The sequence below is a fragment of the Diadema setosum genome, chromosome 13, assembly GCF_964275005.1.
Source record: "Diadema setosum chromosome 13, eeDiaSeto1, whole genome shotgun sequence".
NCBI classification, from domain to species: domain Eukaryota; kingdom Metazoa; phylum Echinodermata; class Echinoidea; order Diadematoida; family Diadematidae; genus Diadema; species Diadema setosum.
Genome location: NC_092697.1, coordinates 35534255 through 35555820, shown reverse-complemented (window position 1 = coordinate 35555820; position 21566 = coordinate 35534255). Strand labels below are relative to the sequence as shown.

Here is a 21566-nt window from a genome sequence, read left to right as displayed (position 1 = left end):
TTTATCGTAAAACGAGTTAACTCTATTCTTGTTAATTTGAGACATTTGATATTAAAACCGTCAAAAACAAGGAAAATATGGAATATTATTAATCATTTCAATGATACTCTTTCTTGTGTAACAAGATTTAGTGAGGTATAACTCTATGAGGTTTTATTTTGCTCTATCCTATGATGGATATACTTTAAAAATATCAATGTTTAAAAATGGCGCTTAACGCGTTTTGCGATCAAACACTAGTGCTTCATATCAACTTTGTATAGTACATAGTACATAGTATATAGTATATAGTATATAGTATATAGTATATAGTATATGATTATATATATATATATATATATATATATATATATATATAGAGAGAGAGAGAGAGAGAGAGAGAGAGAGAGAGAGAGAAGGAGAGATGGATGGAGGGAGAGAGAGCTCAGGAGAGGGAGAAAGGTTGGAAGAGAGAAGGACACGGGGCAATTCAAGACGAAAAATAAAAGCTTAAACCTGCAGAAGTTATAGCAATACTTCGTATCATTGTACAACCAGGATGATGCATAGCTTTTAGAAGGAACAGGTTCTCGTCAGCTTTAGATTACAGTCATCTGTACATATGAAATTCAAATGCATTAGTTCCCTCAATTTACCTTCGTGAAGTCATACTATCCCTCTCTTCAACACACAGACACACATACACACACACAAACACACACACACACACACACACACACACATACATACACACACACACACACACACACGGTTGTGTTCACATATCTCCAAGATTATACTATACCAGAGAACGGCAAACGGTTTTGCACAAGAATGAGAGGACGTTAACATTTTTTAGCCTCTAATGAAATTGCCGCCAATTCTAGCATACGCAACCTGTGCCCATTGCTGATGCAACTTATACCATACAAAAACAAACAAACGCACAAATAAACAAAATCCTTCAGAGGTACAATGTATATTGGAAAAGAAATTAAAAGACGGTTGCCTCACATTTCATTTTGATATGATATAAGAAAGATAGTCTTGTTAACAATAATAATTTTATATATAATGTTTGTATAAAGATTACAATGAAAAATTTACAGAGGGTAAACTGTCGATTAAAATCTGTTGATGATGGATATTATACGATGCCTCAGTTAAAGGACGAGTTCACCTTTATAGACATGTGGGTTAAGTATGAAATACAGCAATATTAGTAGAACACATCAGTGACAGTTTGAGGAAAATCGGGCAATCCATTCAAAAGTTATGAATTGTTGAAGTTTCTGTTCAGTCACGGCTGGATGAGAAGACTACTATGGCTTGTGACGTCATATGTGTACAACGATATAAAAAAAAGAATAAAGGATGCATATTTCTAATTCAATTCAATTCATTTATTTTCATTTTTCCCAACAAAACATACCACACAGAATATTGGACAGGAATTATATTATAAGCATACATTCAACTGTGCAAAAGATAAATGATAGTTGACAAATGAAGATATTTTAGACTTGCATACCGGCAAAATACAAAGTTATGTTTAGAGGGAAAAACGAATTGTATACTGTGAACCACTCTCTTGCACTCGATGATTGCTCCGTGAGAGGAAATTACGAACGTCTTGATAATGGAAATTATGTGACAATAAACCTCATGAGGTCTGTGTGATGAAAAGATACGATTTATTGTGTGGGTGTAAGTTTGCTTGCAATTGGTGTAGCATTCACATCAATGTTGTATACAATTATTACTATTCTTTTTTTTTTGCTAAGTGTCATTCAAATGATTTTCGTGAAGGTATAAGATTCTTCTGACACATTATTAGATATTAGATTCTTCCCATGTTGGTCCTGTTCTATGGGGTTTATGTATAATTATATGTATATATATATATATATATACATACATATATATGTATATATATATATATATATATATATATATATATACACACACACATATATATATATATATATATATATATATATATATATATATATATATATATATAATGATATACCAATGCAACAATTCAGTTCAGTTCATTTTTGTTTTGTTTGTTTGGTTTTTTTTTTGTTGGTAGGAGCGCCCTTACAATGTGATCACATTGTTCTTGATAACTTAAAGAAGTATCATCCTTTGTATAAGTGAATGGATGAATCCCTTGCTTTTCGAATAATTTATGTTTTCTTTTTCAACACCATCCTTCTCTGAACGTTTCAATAGAGACTATAAGATATAGTTATACCTCTTGTTACTATTGTAAGATGAATTCGTTATAAATACAAATTGATATGAATTTAATAATGGATTTGAAAAAATACACGCAACACTGCAGGACTTGCATAGGATGACATGTACATAGGCCTTAGAAAGGCCTTATTTCCTTTAATATTTTGTACAGGCAACATTACTCTACTCAATGTTAGTCCAAAGGAAAAGAACAAAAGTCCTATTTTTTTTTTCTGTAATGCTTTTATTATCCATTCTAGGAAAAAACAACAAAACAAGATTTCATCAAGGCATCATAGAGTACAAAATGTAACACATAATGCACACATTATAATCGAGTCTGAATTATAACATACACACAAACCAGTAGATTCGATTGCTTCAATTGAGATTTATTTCCATTCCATTCGCTCACAATAAAGTAACAAAGAAACAATACAAAAACAAAGTATACAATCATTATTTGATCGTTTTCTACAAAATACAAAATAAAAGTATTATGAAGTATAACAAGTTATACATATGATTTCATTAAATAGCCAAGATATCAAAGTACACTTGAAGGATTCACACACACACACACACACACACACACACACACACACACACACACACACACACACACACACACACACACACACACACACACACACACACACACACACATAAGTATTAGAATGAGAAAAGGTGGCCCTTTGAAAAGCAGGACTTGTAAGACGCGGGTCACTTGGGACATAATGTGTACTAGATATCATCCGGAAATAATTCACATGTAACCAAAAAAAAAAAAAGAAAAAAGAAATAACAACAAGAAACAAACAAAAGCAGAACGTCATAAACGACAGCTATTTTCGAAAAAAAAAATGCAAATTACAATTTACAAATTAAGACACTCGTCTTACTCGTTAAACAGATTATACTAGTATCATATAATCATAAATGATATGCTAAACCATTATCGACGGATTTGGATCTCACGACTCTCCATGAATAATCATCAGACGTTGAATATGAAACCGACACGCTTTTCTTCCATTTACTTTCAGTAAATTCGGTTGCTATATACATTCATATTGGCATGAAAATGAACATGAATGGATGGATAAACGTGGCAATGATGCCGGGTAGCTGAAATATCAGAATTTACATACAGGCTATTTGATAGTGCTGAAGAAAATGTGTACTTCAAACATCCGTGTGGCTGTTCTTGCGTATTTCAGTGCCTTGACTAGTGGAACAATACAATACAATTTTGGATCATTCTAAATTAGCATGCAATAAAAAGACCAAAACGAAAATAAAAGGTATAAAATAAAATCCTCACTGCATTAGGTCCCCTCACATTTAATAGATTTATAATTCTACATGATCCAAGGAATATACATTCAAAATGTGTATGAGGAATTCAGCAGTATGTATGTATATATATATACAATTTATATAATATATATATATTATATGTTATATATATGTATATAATTCATATATATATACATACATTTACATTGTATATAGGCCTATGCAATCACACACACACACACACACACACACACACACGCACACGCTGCATATGCACACAAACATAGGCCCTACATACAAGTATGTATATGTTGTGTGTGTGTGTGTGTGTATGCCAATATGTCGACGAATATATTCATTTCATTCTAAGTCAGCCAGCACGGATTTTCTTCCTCAAGTCCATGCATTACGTGGTAAAATGACATAATATTATAAAACAAAGACATGGAAGCCTGTATTAAAGTATAGAATGTAAAATTAAGTGAAGCAAAGTAAATCAAAACAAAATATTAAAACAAAGTGTTTTTTTCACAGAAAAGAGTCGTTATGTATTTAAACAGTTTGGTTCCAAGTTACACACTATAGGCCTATATGTCATGGTATATAGGCCCTATTGTTCCTATTGTTTCAATTTTTATTTCAGTTACGATTATACTCATCATCGTACGAAAATTCGCTATCGATACGTGGTTGGCTACAATTTATACCGGGAAAGCGATCGTCATCTTTTGTATCTCGGGGTAGTGACAGCAGCTTGGGCACCGCCATTTTTGAATGGAAACTGGAGAACGCGGGAAATGGCGAAATCCCCATACATCGACGACAATGCCGCGCGCTCGCTCGATGCTGCATGTTGTGTATGCAGCAAAGCGAAAGAAGCATGCTTTTTTTCTACCCCCCCCCCCCCCTTTCATTTTGCCCTCTTACTGCTGCGAACGTTCCGAGCGTGTGCGTACGAATCGTACGCGTATCCCGCCGACACGCCAGCGAAATCGTCCCTTTACATAGCATCCGTGCCCCCGTATAACGTATCGAATGCACTGTGTAGACACAAGCGTAACTGCGCTGGGACGTTGTGTGTGGATAAGTGTGTGTACTCATTATACTTCGCACATCATCAGTACGTAACCCGTTCATGTTTCAACTACCTGCCTCAGTCTGTAGCTCTACTGATCTGTAGCTTCTATCATCTCCTCTTCTCTACATTTCTGTCCTGATCACACTTCTTCTTCATTCCTTGAGAAATGGACGGGTGAGTAACATGTAGTGGAACGGAAAAATAAAGTTACCCATCTTCAAGACCCTCAGTTTTATCAGAATATGGCTTCTTACGTGCGCCCTTCCAAATTGTGAACTGCCTCGTGGACATGAATGATGCTTAGATCGTGGAAGATTGTGCGCTTCTATGCACCATCCATTTCCACAGCGCAGCACATTTTCGCATAGGCAACCCTACTAGGCGTCTCATTGAATACTTGCCGTCATCATTCATGGGCATAATAATCTTCTGTTGGTGGTAGTTGTATAATCTTAGTTATCTGAAAAAAGAATATTATGTATGTAGATAGTGATATGTTTCTCGTAAGATTAAGACACGTACGTTTTCCTTGTGGTCCGTGCTTGTGAAGGAGGGATATATCTTCCGATATACAGTAGTAGGTCCTACAGTCCATTACGAGCTGCGTGCGAGATTTTTCGGGCTAGGTCACACAGTCGTTTATTGATCACAACAGCGTGGCTAGGCCTGGACGGCACGAAGCCTGAACGTTGTTATGCCCCATCACAGGGGTCATTGCGTAAAGATTTTGTCTGATCTGTACACAAGGAAAGAAAGGCATAGACCACAACACTTGGTTGTGTGCATTTTTGTATATGCATGGATATGGATGTGCATCTGTTTCAACTGATATACATTGTAAATGTCTATTCCTTCTACAATGCTTGGCTTGTGAGAACTGTGGTGTTTGTAGTGTGTGTACATGTGATGACATGATCCAGGCCATGGACATGGCGACAAGTTCCATGTGAATTATAAAACGTATTGACTGGCAGCAGTTTTGTTAATCCTTGTGCCCCCCCCCCCCCATAAGCTTTGATAGGACTTTACAACAGGGGAGATGTTTCACAAAGAAGTTAAGTCAATTTTAAAAGTTTTGAGCAACTTAAAATCTAGGTAGATTTATCTACCAGAACAAACCATGTTACTTTTAATGCCATTTGCATTGGTTTCCCTGTTCCGTTCGTTTTATTTAATGTTTTGAGCAGAATCCACTTCAAATGGTACGTACTGTGGTAAATTTTAATGACATTTTACAGAAAATGCCCTTGCCCCATAGGCCTACATGTATTTAATTTTGTATAATGGCTGCATGTAAAAAAGTCTACAAAATGTTCATTTTAATGTGGAACTCACAATATTATTGAAGACACGGTATACCGGTACCATACATTGTATTATGAAATGGATCTGAATTTTTAAGATCACTTACATTCTGTGTGAAACACCTGCTATGTTTAAGTGCGGCTGAGCAAACAAAGATGTGTGAATGTATAGTACCGTAATTGCTACTTTTTTGTATAGGTTCTATAAGCCTCAATTGTCAATCTCTTGCAAGTGACAGTGTTACATGAGTAATTCTGTGCTAGTCCTGCTATGATATTACTCGATATTTGAATTTGGTCATTATATTTGGAAAGGAATGACAGTGCTTACATCCTTTGTGCAAAGTGGTACAAGCAAGCTTTAATAGTCCCACCTGTGCGATATTGGAGTTACAGCCACAACAATTTCTAGTGCTGGAAGATGTGCTTACTGGGCCTAAAGCATTTTACTGGCAAAGTGTAAAAGTCCAACGTTTGACGACAACAAACCAAAATTTCCCTCAGAATGATGTACCAGCATTGGAATGTCTAGAATCATAGTGAAAAGACCAAATTGCTGATTCATACAGGATATGGCATACTTTTTGATAGTTGACAAGTCTGATCTATCATCATTATTAGTTTAGGTTGTTGCACTTTCACTGAAAAAGAAGAAGAAGAAACGCATTGTAACTCCATGCTTTGTACCTTATAGTCATTTGATATAGTTATCGGTCTAGATGAAATACATGGTTTCTTCTGCATTGCCGTCTTTGATTCCTGCCAAGTCTTCACCATAACAGAAATAACTCATCGTTCTCAGCAATATTTTAGGAGTCTAGCATCAAGACTAGTGATTTTGTGCCTGAGTTTAAGGAACAGGTATGATAATGATAAAAAAACCCCCCAAAACAACAACAACAACAAAAAACAAAACCACCTCAATGATTAGAACAATACACAAGTTGGGATATGGTAATAAAGAACCCTTAAAAATATTGTGATTATCCAGTATACTAGTCTTTCATAAGTTTATCTTTTTCCTCAGTGATACGTTAGCTCCTGTGATTATGTGATCTCTTGTATGACAAGTAGAGGTCTCGTCTGTGATATTGTATATGCTGTAACAGCCATTTTCTTCTGACTGTGGCTTGGGCTTTTGTTGTACTGCTTCTGTCTTGGTTTCATGTCATGTTACTGAGCACTTTTAGAAAAAGTATGCACAATAAGTGCAAGTAATGCAACCATGCTTGAAGGTTCAGAATATCAAGTACTCATTTACAGGCCTGTCTTTACAGTATTGAAAATATGTACCATGTACTTTGTAGGTGATCTTTTGTGTGTTAACATGCATCTGTTTGAGTGTGATTTTGATCCCAGTTTTAATGGCACTGGCTTGTACTGTATACCTTGTAGATCATAGTGTTTGTGCTATGGCAGTGTTATTCCTTTGTGTCAGAAATTCCCGTCATGCTATACAGAAATGATTCAAGTGATATGTACTACATTCAGGTTTTTGTGTGTGTTTGTCTTGTTTTTGTTTTGTCTTTGAAGACTATTTTGGAATATCCTGTGTTCAGTTGAAATGATGGCACTATAGCTACCGTACTACAACTTTTTTTGATTAAAAAAAGTTTTTTTCTAAAGTTGTGTGCATGGTGTCATCATATCAATAGATTTGTTTATTGTATTGTATTAAAAAAGATATAAACAACCAAATATTGCCTACAATTTTGATGGAATTTTGTCTACAATTTGGAATGTCCCTTCTTTAGCTCAAAATTATGACACTAGCTCTCACCATATTAAGCTTTAGAATAGTAATGTTGTACTATCAACAAACAAACTTTTTGTTTTCGTGTCAAAGACTTTCAGAATACCCTGCACATAATTTTTAGATTACATGATGACACCATAGCTCCTGCCATGTACTGTAAAAAAATCCTCAAACCAGGATTTACCAATGTTGCAAGGACAATATTGTCATGCCCCAAACATTTGCATATTATGTAATGATAATGATGATAATGATAATAATAATAATGATAATAGTAATAATAATGTCAATAATAATGATAATAATAACGATAATAATAATAATAATAATAATAATAATAATAATAATAATGATAATAATAATAATAATGACCTTTACCACTCGGTCTGACTTCTCTAAGGGCAAGTAGTGCAAGAAGCAAACAAATTTTCATATTCCAAGTGGAACAACTCATTTCATTCTACATGTGCTGTTGTATTGAAATCATAGTTTACTGAGCTATAATTTTGAATGATCAGTCCACAAAAAAATAGAATTGTAGAATCAATTCTCAAGTCGGAGGGTCCTGCTACTGTAGATAAATATTATGGCACAAATGAAGCAATAGACCTACATGTACTCACTAGAGTTTGTTTTGATTTGTTATGTTTTGTTTTTGGTATAGCTCTGTAAAGTCATCAGAAAAGGTTGCCAGTCATGACACTTCACTTTCTACAAGTATCTTGATACTACCACCTCCCCCCCCCCCCCACAAAAACCCTAACAACAACACCAAGCCACCCAAAAGAAAAGCAAATAGAAAAACGAACATATTGACTTATATATGAAGTGAATTTACATGTATATCACACGTTAGTTTGCATAAGTAGATTTGGTATGTTTTCAATCAAACTATAGATTTGTCTTGACGAGTTTCTTTGTGTGGATCAAAGACGCTTAATAAATAAGACACGAAAGTGCGCGCTAATCCTGTACAAAAGAAATGGACAGCGCGCGGTCTTCAAGCGTATACGCACATCACCTGAGACGCGCTGCCTTGACGCTTGATAAACAACAGCAGCGGCTTTAGGGACAGCGCGTCTCAGGTGATGTGTGTCTTTGCCTGAGACGCGCTGTCTTTGCAGATGTTGTTGTTTATCAAGCGTTTTTATGCCTCCGCCACGAAGTGGTGCCGGAGGCATTATGTTTTCGGGTTGTCCGTCCGTCCGTCCGTCCGTCCGTCCTTCCTTCCGTCCGTCCGTCCTTCCTTCCGTCCGTCCGTCCGTCCGTCCTTCCGTCCGTCCATCCGTCCGTCCATCCGTCCGTCCATCCGTCCGTCCGTCCTTCCGTCCGTCCGTAATGAATTTTGTGGACAAGGTAACTATCGAAACCTGTTGAGGTATCCTAATGAAACTTGGCATGTATGTGTATTAGGGGGTGAAGTTGTGCCTATCAACTTTTGGGTGCACATGCTCAAGGTCAAAGGTCAAAAGGTCAAGGTCAAATACATAAAATTTCACTATTTCCACCATATCTATTGAATGCCTGAAGATATTTTCTTGAAACTTGGTGTATACATGTATTACCCAATTAAGATTCTCTGGTGAAAGTTTGGGTCATGAGGTCAAAGGTCAAAGGTCAAAAGGTCAGGATCAAATGCATAAAATTTCACTATTTCCACCATATCTATTGAATGCCTGAAGATATTTTCTTCAAACTTAGTGTATACATGTATTACCCAATTAAGATTCTGTGGTGAAAGTTTGGGTCATGAGGTCAAAGGTCAAAAGGTCAGGGTCAAATACATAAAATTTCACTATTTCCACCATATCTATTGAATGCCTGAAGATATTTTCTTGGAACTTAGTGTATACATGTATTACCCAATTAAGATTCTCTGGTGAAAGTTTGGGTCATGAGGTCAAAGGTCAAAGGTCAAAAGGTCAAGTAGAAATATTAAAACTTCTTTTTTTTCTCTGTACCTTGGAAAATTGTTCAAGGTACATGTATCTTCATGGAACGTATAGTATATACATGTACTGACTGATTATCTAGAGAATGTAGGGTTCATGGGGTCAAAGGTCAGGGGTCAAAGGTCAAGTGCAAGACTTCAAAATTTTACTATTACCCTCATATTTATGCAATGCCAGCAGGGTTATTTTTTTACACTTGGTGTATGCATGTGTAACCTAATAGAAATTCTCTGGAAAGTTTTTTTTTTCTCTTTTTGCCTCAAAGGTCAAAAGGTCAAAGATCAATTGAAAGTGCTGAACTAACTTTTTCCTCAATATCTCGGAAGTGGCTCAAGTTACCTTGAAACTTAGTACATATTATGCATGTTCTACCTGAAAGTAATTATCTCATGAATTTTAGGGTCAAGGGCCAGATGAAAATGGTAACAATTTACTATTCAATTCAGAAATTGCACTTTTTCTCCACACCTGTTCCTTGAAAATTACTCAATGCCTAAATGTATGAATGGTTCAAAGTCAAGTTAAAGTCCTTAAATCCCTAGATACATGCTCTCCTATTCATCCAATTAAACCTACGTCAAGGAAGGTGAACATTCAACACATTTGTGACAAACTTGTCATTCCAATATTTTGCCAATTTTGTGAAAATGTAATCACACAGTGTCCACATGTACTATCTAGACCTATTGGGAAAATCATGCATTATGGCGGAGGCATACCAGTCGCCATAGCGACATTTCTAGTTTATTGTGAGATCATGTTGTTGCCAAATTTTTACCTCCACGAAATAATCCTTATTACTCTAAAATCTCGTTCTTCAAAATAATCCCCTTAATCGAAAAAAAGCTAATTATAATTTTTAAATCTTTTTAAGATAATAAAAATACCAGTACCTTTGGAAATGAATGATGTTCCTAGGTGTACTGAGTTTGTACTTAGCTCTCTTTTGTATCGTCATGTAGGGAAGCCATTTTGTGTCCATTGTTATCGCGCGCCTTCGTATCTTATTATCTATACTATCTTTGGTGTGGATGTTAGTAAATTCCCTTTATTAATGGATTTTATGAGATCTGATAACCAACATAAGATCAAGGTACTCTTTTGCGAGTAGAGAAGTAATTATTATAAATATTTCATATGGTCTCTGATTATGCTTTGGTTGTGCAATGGAAATTGCAGTGAATTTCCTTTATGGAAGACTCCAGTCTACTACTTATAGTAGACTAGGTACTACTTAATATGAGAGTATACACTTTTGATTAGTCGGTGTTTTTCAGTGTTGAACTTGGGACCGTTTCATGAAACTTTTTGCCAGTGATTTACACTGACAACTGTTAAAAGCTACTGAAATCCTTATTTCTCATTGGCTGATAGCAAATTTGTCGGTGAAAACCTCCGACGAACTCGATGAAACGCCCCCCAGGATGATGCAGTTGGCACAGTATTAGTCTCTTGGTTTTCCAGGCCTTACGTTGTGTTCTTCCTTGTGATTTGCCCGTTTTCTGAAGTGGATTTTGTGATCTACAGGACTCCGCAGGCCAGTAGAGCTTAAAGTTTTTATGAAAACACCAAAAGTTAATTTCAGACAAGCCCAAGGCAAAATTGACAGTGAAAACAAATCATACATTCTACATCTCTATAGCCCTGTCTTAATAGACCCTAATGTGGCAATGTTGCAGTATCGTCCGGAGAACAAAATTTGTTGCCTCTGACAGTAAAACAGGAGATTACAAGCTCTGTTTTATCAGAGCCTTTCAAATTAGTATTACCGCTGAGCAACATTTTGCAGAGACCATTTTAAACAGGCAGGGTAGCAAAAGATGATACTCGGATGCTACCGGACCTTGTCTAAGTAGCTACGTAGTTTGAAAGGCTTTAAAACAGAGCCTATTACTTTTTAATGTCTGTTGAGGTCCAAGGAGGATGGAAGAGGGATGAGGGGTAGTTTTGGATAGCAGCTCAGGGAGGGGGAGGGGGTCACTCACAAGAAACTGATACCTGTGCTCTGGTTACTTTCAACCATTTGCAAAATATGATTGTCAAAATATCAGCCCTCTCCCCCCCCCCCCCCCCCCACCAAAAAAAAAGAAGAAGAAGAAGAAGAAAGAATAAAAATGAAATGCTGACACAAAACCATGCCTTCTTTGTCATGTTATGATTTTCAAAAGAAGAGCTCTCAGGTGTCCCTGTGAGTAGGAAACACTTTATATCTGGCTGTAGACAGATTTATACAGTCAGTGTGACGGTCTGTTTTTTCAGTAGTCGGTTACCAATACCGAGTGAATATAAGGTACCAGTAGAAGAAACCTTGCAAGAAATGTTTGCATACCTCTTATATTTTACTGCTACATGTAGGTATATGGGATGATGATTTTTTTTTTTTTTTGTCTTTTTTTTTTTTAAGTTCAGGATGCGTAAATGTGTAGAAGTCACATTGGTAAGCACCACAGCATAACAGCACAATAGTCTTGAATAGGAAGATTATACATTTTTTTAGGGTCTCATTTTTTTTTTCTGAAGCAAAACTCGCAGCAGAGTTTGAATAGTGTATTCCAAGTGCCAAGTCTGTGCAAATGTTGAATAGAACCTGCAACCCACGCAAAAATACTGTTGTTTGATGTACATGATAAAGTGCTTCATCAGTACACCTGGGGAAGTTTTACCCCCGATGCGGCACGGCGCAGTCGAGTGGATCTGTTCCAGGCCCAATGATTTTACGCGGCACCAGTTGTGTCGCATGGAGGATCCGGGCAGAGGGTAGTTTTGCGTCTCATACCTCTGTCAATGGCGCACATTCGTGGCAGTTTTTCCTTTTCTTCTTAGTACCACAACTCCTTGTTTGCCCACAGTCTGGGTGCCGCTGTGCATGGCAACTGATCACATAGTTTCTGAATCCCTATTGAATATCGAACTCCTTCCTCCCCCAACCCCTTCTTTGTTTGCCATTTGTATGCTGATAGTAAAAAGATACTCATTTTTTTCTCTTTTTTGGGGGGTACATAAATGACTCCTTGGGAACGTCTCACAGCTTTTCATGTGAAAATGTGATCACGCAACTGTGTGTCCACATTGACTTGATTGCATTGATTGTAATGACCCACGCCCCATAAAAGTTCCTCTATAAAAGTGTATTTTTTCCTCTCTCTCCTTGCTTTCCTCCCCCCACCCCCCCCCCCCACCCCGCTCTCTCAATTTCTTAATTCTTAGATTGATTGAAAGCATTTTGGAGAGCTGTCAAGTGATCATCATACACTAGTTTGATTAAGGGATTTAATTTTTGTAACCGTATGCAATAGCACATGAATCATTACCCATGTAGGTTTTCTATGAACTGGACCATCCTTAACTGAACACTTGCAAGTAATTTGATCACAAATAGACAGTCTGTGCGGAGAAGTTTATCCTTCAGAGAGAGGTATAACTCGCTAGTCCAATGGATAGTTTGTAGACATGCAGATATTAGAAGCTTCAGGTAGATCACAAAATTTCATAACAAAAAAAAAAGTATTTTGTAGGAAATGTTGGGAGTTTTCCAAAGAGCTTTTCGCAGAAACTGAACAAAAAACCTGATTCATATGTGATATATCTTCACAACTCGGACCTATTTGTAAGTGATTGATATAAACATTAATGTGAAAATCTTTCCCCTGTATTATGCTCCTGCCAAAATAGTGAGTCACAGCACAATGATTACTGCTCACAACGAGTTGTCTGGGCTGAAACCTGCCGATTCCTCGAGTGCTGACTGGCAAGATATTTGCCTATGCCACACCAAACCAGCGCATGTTCTGGATGGTCATTTTTTTTTTGCCCTGCACATAATTTTTCCCTCGCTTGAAGGATGATAGTCATGATTTGGTTCAACTCTCCGACATCTGGCAGAGTCGTTTGAAGTTTGCCAATCCTGCTCCGAGATATAATATTTTTTCATCCCTCGAGACAACTTTCGGCAAGAAGCTAGAGTGATGGGTTTTACAGATGGGTTCGTACTTGGCACCCTGGGTAACCTTGCCTATCAGTACTGGGGACTTCCTAATCCATGGATGCGTTTGATTTTTGTCTCAAAGCTGTCCCGATTTATGTGGGAAAAAATCCATCACAGTTGGGACCAACCTCTCAAATTGATGGATTCTTGAATAAACTTGATCTGCTGGCACTTGGAAGAATCAGAAGTGGGGAAAAAGGGTCAACTACATGTTGAGAGTTACTTGTACGATTTTTTGTTTTGTTTTTGTTTTGCAAATCATTACAGTGTACTCCTAAGCTCATGGATGCCTCTAGAGGTATTTACAAACTCAGTGAAATCCCTCCATTTTTGTCATTCTAACCACACTAGAGACATAGCCGATTTTATGAAGCTCAGATTCGTAGTTTGCACTCTACCTGTTGATAGGTGGGAGACATCGTGATGAAAAATGACGACAGATGAGCTGAATTTTGATGGATCAGCAGAAAAATTCAGAGCATCCTACCCTCCACCCATTAAGAGACAGTTTAGTGAAGCCACACTGCATGCGCAACCTACAAAAACATTTGAGGAGAGCAGGATTAAATTCTTAATTCCATTGGCTTAGTGTGCACTGGTGCACATGTCATAGAAGAATGTCCAGTCTAGTTGAAAGTTTTCTCTGAGAAATAGTGTATTATAACAGAGTATGATCTTTAAAAGGAGTGTACCAGAATGATTGCTCCATGGAACATGGAAAAGTAACTGATCAAGTGGAAGTTTCTGGGGCAGTCAGTATGTCAAAAGCTTCTAGTCATAACACTGATAACCTCTGCATTTTGACTGGGTTTAGGGCTAGAAATACACAAAAGAAAGACTGTGCCCTTATAAATTAGGTAGAAGGTTATAGCTGGAATGGATGAAATTGCTACCATAGTTTTTTGCCTCCTATACTTCTGCAAATTTCATTATCATTTCTCATTTTTTCTTTGTTTTTTTTTCCTGTTCTATCCTAATTAGGTTATTACATTTTTTTTTTTGTGGCTAACATATGATTGTTATTATCTTGTGGAATTCTAGTGCCATAGGCATGTAGGCCTGGTATTTTCCCTCATTTTTTCTCGCGAAAGTAATGATATGCAAAGCAAAGGAGCTTGGTGTTAACATTGATAGTGACTGTGTTGACAATACATGATTTTCAATCTGCCTGATACAGAAATCATAATGCCCAAGCTGAAATCACCTTGTTCACCGAGAAGAAACTACATTGTGCTCGCTACAATACGAAAGAATAATCATTTTGACGCAAACATCAGGGCCCCTTTGCTTCATTGTGTGACGGTTTCAATCATGCACGCATGCATGGTGTGCAGTGTCTGTGTAAGGGGGGGGGGGGGGGAGGGGTAAGGGTGAGGAAAACTTGGGGAGGGTAAGGAAAGGCCATGCGAAGTGCATAGAATGAACATTCTCATGCCAACCAATGACTGAGAACAAAGATCAAACTCTGGTAATAGAAAATGTGATGGAAAGGTGCAACCGGGCGTAGAAATACTGAAATACAGTGCGCCAAGTGTGGGAACAGGTTGTCAGTGGCAATGTTACACATACTCGGTAGCCTTTATTGAGTAGCAGTGCATTCAAGTGCATGTACCTATATTCATTGTGTTGATAGCCTTGTATGTTCTGTTGCCCCCACCCTTTCTTTTGCAAGCATTATTTCATGGGTGGGGGAGGGGGGGGGGGGTGTGGGAAGGACTTGTCATGGGATAGAAAATTGGAAAAATATCTGTTTCGTTTAAAACTGCTTCGATTAAAACTTATATTTTTCAATAGACTGTCAGCTAACCAACTGTACAAAATGTAATAGTGCAATGTCTTTGTGTTTGCATTTATGGATCCATTTCTACATTTCTTTCCCCTCCTACAGATGATAAAAGACATACTTATAGACTTAAGAGTTTAAAGATTAGTTCAGTTGGCTAGACAGCATTTTGTATCATTTGGTAGACACAAAGGCATTTACATGCAGAGTGATACAGAGTGACAAAGCCATGTGACATAGTTGAGTATTGTAGATTCAAGTATTAAAGCTCTTAGGAACGGTTGCCGCCCAGTATGCAAGTTGGTAGCGAGGATGGAATTTTATGGCCCGCACGTAACCTTTGGAATTGAAATTTCCACCATAAAATGGGCTATAGAATCCCAGCATTGTGGGCAGTAGCTGCTGAACTGTTTATATGCATTTTAAAGTTTGCTTTATAATGGAAAGATATTCTGGTCATGTGTCGTAAAACAGATTCAATGTATGCAGTTTGGGATACATGCTAATGCTACATGGAGTGTTTTGTGATCTCATCCTCCCAAATGAATCTTTCTTATTTTCCTCTCTCCATCAGACTCCCCCCCCCCCCAAAAAAAAGACAGAAACATCTGAAATTTTGCTCTGAATATCAGCCATAGGTGGTTGAACATCAAGCTTCCTTAAGAATTTGGAGTGCCCAATGCCCCCCCCCCCCCAAAAAAAAAAAAAAAAAGAAAAGAAAAAGAGATATGGTTAAGAGATTTCGCCGAGTTAGCCTGATCAAAAGAAAACAATAGATATTTCTTCGGTGGGTTTATGAGCTCCATATAAATTGTGAATTCATTCATGACAGATGGCTTCACATTGGAAAATAGAATCTAGAGCAAAAGTTGGGGGGGGGGGGGGGGGGAAGAAAATTGTGTGAACTTATATGGAATTTAGTTCCCATTTTATTTCAGTTCTGTTCTTGTAGAAATCAGAACATCATGGGTGGAGGTGTTATAAAATACCATTTGCCAGTATTTCTTACCAGATTGTTCAGGGTTTGTGAATGTCTATGAATAGACAGCCATATTTGAACATCTGTGTTTGGGGGGGGGGGGGGGGGAGAGTATCTGTAATTGGTGTGGGTGACAATTTGTCGCCAAACATTCACAGGTTATACACATGTGTACATTTTTATGGTAGTAGTGTGAAAAAGCAAGAGATGTTATTCTGAACTGTTTGTGAAAGTAAAGGAGTGCAAAAAAAAAAATAAAAAAAATAAATCAGCAAACAAACCCATGTGCTATGGAGAGATGTGGATACATCCTGTTTATACATCAGCCAAGACGAGCAATATCCTCAAAGTTGCTGGTTGGGAAAATCGCACAGTTAGAAATATGGATGGTAGTATAGAATATAGCTCCCCTCCGTTCTTGAAACTTGACTTCTGACATGATATTAAATGCTCCTCATCTTTTCCGCCCTTGACACTCGATATTGATTTGATGGTGAAACGTGGCATGGTCTTCAGGGGTCAGTTTGACCATAGGATATAATTATGCAGGATGCCAGCATGTTAATGGCTTTGTGGTCAAGACTCGGTCCTGATAATGTGTATAATTTTATTCATGGTGATGCAGTTTCTAAAGTAGAATGAGTTGCAAATCACTTCTAAAAACAAAACAGAAGTTACAAATAGTAATGCAGTGTTGCACTGTGCTTATTTTGAAAATATGGTTGAGGAGATTAATGTGGACAGTATGTAGGACTTTGTAACTGATGGAGATTTCTTGTATCAAATCAGTTCGGTAACCAACATGTGAGAACAGAAGACAAGAGGGCCCGTTTCATAAAACTTGTTATCAGTGACAAGTTGTCGTAGTTGTGACAAGATAGTTGTGACAAGCTACTGAAATACTTGCATCTGATTGGCTGAGAGCAAATTTGTCATAGAAATGTGGCAGTTGTCACTGATAAAAGTTTTATGAAACGGGCCCCCTGGTTTCCATTCCATTGGCAAATGATAGTGTGCTGGCAGTGAAAGGGGAATTTTTTTTTTTTTTTTTTTTTTTTTGGTCTCATCAGTGTATTGCAAGTGATGGGATCTAAAAATTTGTTAACTCAGAAGATATTATTGGTCATTCAACAGTTTAGTTTTAACTGACGTGATGTCTTGCAACATTGTTTGCCGTCACCAGTGTGAATGTAGGAACACAAACCTGTATGTCATAGAGCAGAATTTGAGAATGATTGTGTTATAAAGGCATTCATTTGATCAAACATGGCTGAAGTGAAGAAAAACAACACATTTTTGTATGCCTGGCAATGTTAAAAACAAACAAACAAACAAACAAACAAACAAACAAACCAGCAGTACACAAACAGTCACATTCACCTTATGACCTCATTCAAATAGTTTCATTGTCATTTAAAATATTGTTTCATTGAAGCTTTAATGCACTTTTTGATACCTCTCATGGGTCAAATTAAGTTAGATTAATTAAAGCTTTGCCAAAGACATTTAAGTAATTATATTTGACCATGTCTGATGAATAGAAAATGGTCTCTGAGAGAGGGACCTTGATATTTAATATGGTAAACCTTATACAGTAGTTGCATGGAAAGTTCTTGTCACATGTCTTGTATAGGGCGGGAGGGAGGGAGGAGTAGACTGTTCTCAGCTAATTGGCGGGGAAAACCTGTGTAGTAGAGTGAGTAAGTAAGGTGGGAGACAGTGCTTATGAAACAGCATGTCTTTCATGCTATGTTAATGGGGCCATCATGGGTAATACTTGTCATGTTCACATGACATACTGCATACCTAAACTCGAATAATAGCTCAAAGTTTCAGTCTTTGATAATTAGTTTGTAATCTAGCCCTGTGTAGACGCACTAGAAAGTTAGCCATCGTAAAGATTAGTCAGTGATAAGAACCACACGACATCGTAAGGTTACACTCTGTCCATACTGTAAAAGTGGATATTTTCGCGCTCGGCCAGGTAAGATGAGTTATGCATGTTTTTAATTCCACGGAAGCAAGATATCAACGACTGGAACATATGGCAAACAGAAATATTTGCATGCTTTTATTTTCGCGCTAGTTTCTGGTTGCACGAAATGTGTGAAAATTTTTACACTGTAAGCCACTAGGGGGCTCCACTCCTACCGGTAGTTTAGTATCATGTGGACACGATAATCAATCTGCCACATTTCTATGACAATTTGCTCGATCAGCCAATCAGATGCAAGGATTTCAGTAGCTTGTCACATCTATGACAATTTGTCACTGATGACAAGTTTATGAAACGGGCCCCTGGAAACATTGAACTGCACATTACTTGAATATGAGACCATTCTGAAGCAAATTATTTTCACACAACAATAGATGTATAATGTACTCTTGAATGAATCCCACAAGGATTGGAACAGTCATCCCCCAGCATTCCCACTGATTCCTACTGATCAGTTACTAGCCATCCCTTCAAGGTTAGGTGTTGTATGAACACTTGTCATAAAGATTACAAACATTGTGGTAACGTAACTATTGGTGCAAGCACTGTTAAAGGTATATATTGGCCCTCCCTCCCATTACAGATATGATATTAATTGCTATTTTTTCACACGCAGTAGAAACCGCAGTGTACAATGTGTGGTGCAACTTGAAGTAATGTCTCTGTGAGAAGAGTCATTACAGTGGATTTATGGACAGTTGTAGTTTCACATCTGTGTTGGGAAGTGAAACAGCTGAGTGAGCTCTCACACTTATGAAGAACTTGTTGATAAATATTTAGAAAAGTAAAGTATGCCCATGAAGTGATTTCTTTTCTGTAAAGCCTTTTTATTGCATTTTTTTTTTCACTCCTGAATACATAGTTTCTCAAGTCATGATTGGCTTATCATGGTTCTGAGTTGGTATTGGGTCTGTATTTAAGACGTATTATAAGCAGTTTGACCACTTCAGTTCAAGCACATACAAGTGTAATGGAGTCTGCCTTTACCTTATGAGTCCCACCATGGTGCATAGATACATTGTACATGTATAAGTTATGAACATACTCTTTATGCCTCTGCACACCAAGCAAAAAGGTACCATGTCTGGTTCTGTTTAAAAAAAAAAAAAAAAAAAAAAAAATCAATTTTGGTACAAAATCACCAAAAGTTTTACTCTTGCGTCAAAATCAAGGGCAGCAAAATCACTTTTTGAAGATTTATTTTGTGACAAAATTATCAGCAGGGAAGTGATATTACAGAACCAGACATGGTTCCTTTTGGCGCACCATAACAGAAACAAAACAAAACAAAACACAGACCGTTGCCGTTACCGTGCTCGGTGTGTGGAGGCCTCTATGCTGTACATGTATGTACATGAGAGCATATCTGGAGTTGCAAGTTTAATTGATACATGATGTAGACCACAGTGAAATGGACCTGTAGATGGCATTAGCTGCTTGTGGTTTTTCAAGGAAACTCATTTTTAATGTGTGAGCACTCACCACTCATTACTGGACATTACTCTAAATATGTTTGGAAATGTGTTTCAGAAGCATGAGTACCAATGTATCATGAGAGAAAGTGTGAAAGCCCACTATGTCTCATGTTACAACCAATTGTATGTTCCTTAGCAATGCATCAAATAAATAATGAGGAGCATTTTATTCTGTCTACAACATAGGACTGTGCAGACTCAAATTTTACAATCTGTTCCTAAATCCATTGCTGCAGGTGATACTTCATTTTCTTACATAGAAACTAAATGCTGCTTTAAAGATTGTACATGTACGTGTAGTACTCATTTTCAAGCCCTGCACAATGTAAATTATTTTCTAGTCATTTTCATTAATTTTATTTTGTATGAGAAGTATGCGCCAACTTATGGTTCAAATATAGATCACACTTGGGGAGGGGGGAACTTGATTTAATTTGCATTATACCCTCAAGGAAGACAAAGTAAGTTTTCTGACAGTTAAATTCTCTTATGAGTGCTCTGGTACCCGTATTTGGATAATCACATTTGTGAAGTGCAGTTCTAATCCTGTCGATAGAGTTACAGGCCATTCAGACATGGAATGAGTCATATTGTGCAGACCTGAAATGTAAACAAAATTCAACACTTCAGCTATATCAAAAACTCTTTATTACCTGTCACTCAAACACACACTTCTCGATACACGTACGGCGTATGCACTATACAAACGTATGTGTACATGCGCGCGGCAGACACCATGCATGTATCTGGAGAGAGTGCAGTGTGACGATAGAAATTGAATACGAATTCAACACAAGCGCCCACCTCCTCGAACTGCGTATGAGAGAGGTCAGACCGTGGAGATGACAAACTGGCTTCAGAAATGGAGCAAAACTCCAGAGGAAAACACCTCTAGACCATGACTGGCAAGAGTGGTTGTTGACAAAGAAACATGATTCTAGTTCGCTATGCCTCTATTGACATCAAACATGTGTCTGTGACAAACAGTACTTACAAACAGATTCTTGAAACTGTTTGTATGGGAAATTTTGCATATTGTTGTTATGTATGTGTTATCTTTTTTTTTTTCCATGCTGTGCTAGACATTGAATGAGACAAGCCCAATGTATTAAGGCACAAGTAGACACCAGACAGCAGAGAGTTATAGACTCATTTTAGTCGACAATCTGTAATGCAGCAAAAGATATGATGAAATGTGTAACATAACAGACAGAAAGAGTTACAGACTCATTTAGTTTGCAAAGGGTCAAAGCGTTCTACAAGGTAATAGTGCATTTCCACTCCTTAAATTGAATGTTAGTATAACCCACTCCTAGCCTTCTCTCTCTCTCTCTCTCTTTCTTTACATGATGTCTCTTCCTTTTTAATATAATGCATAGCATTTTATAACTATGCTACAAACATGTATTCATTTTTTTCTCACGTGGCTAAATAAGACAAATCAAGTACCACCAGTGTTAGTACTGCTAGAAGAAGTAGCATTACTCTTGGGTATGATATTATATAGATCGATTTAAAATATGATTCTCTATTTTTCTTTTCTTTTCTGGAGGGTACACATCTGTTATTCCTTTAGTATTAAAAGCTTCTGAAAATTTTAATCTCTGATATTGAAACAAAAAAATTGATATTGAAACAAAAAATCAATATCATTCCTGACTCTTTGAACACATTTGAAGACATTATCAAGTCTAATTTTCACAAAATGGAACTTTGCAACAATTTCGCGAGTGGTG

At 37.2% G+C, this 21566-nt stretch overlaps 1 long non-coding RNA gene across 1 annotated transcript in view; it reads left to right on the top strand.

The window, feature by feature from the left end:
• The first annotated feature begins 4601 nt into the window (after positions 1-4601).
• The window catches only part of LOC140237279 (uncharacterized), a 96187-nt gene continuing 79222 nt past the window's right edge, over positions 4602-21566 (top strand). The window contains exon 1 of the long non-coding RNA XR_011901825.1: positions 4602-4774. This is a non-coding gene — a long non-coding RNA (uncharacterized lncRNA). The remainder of the gene's footprint in view (positions 4775-21566) is intronic.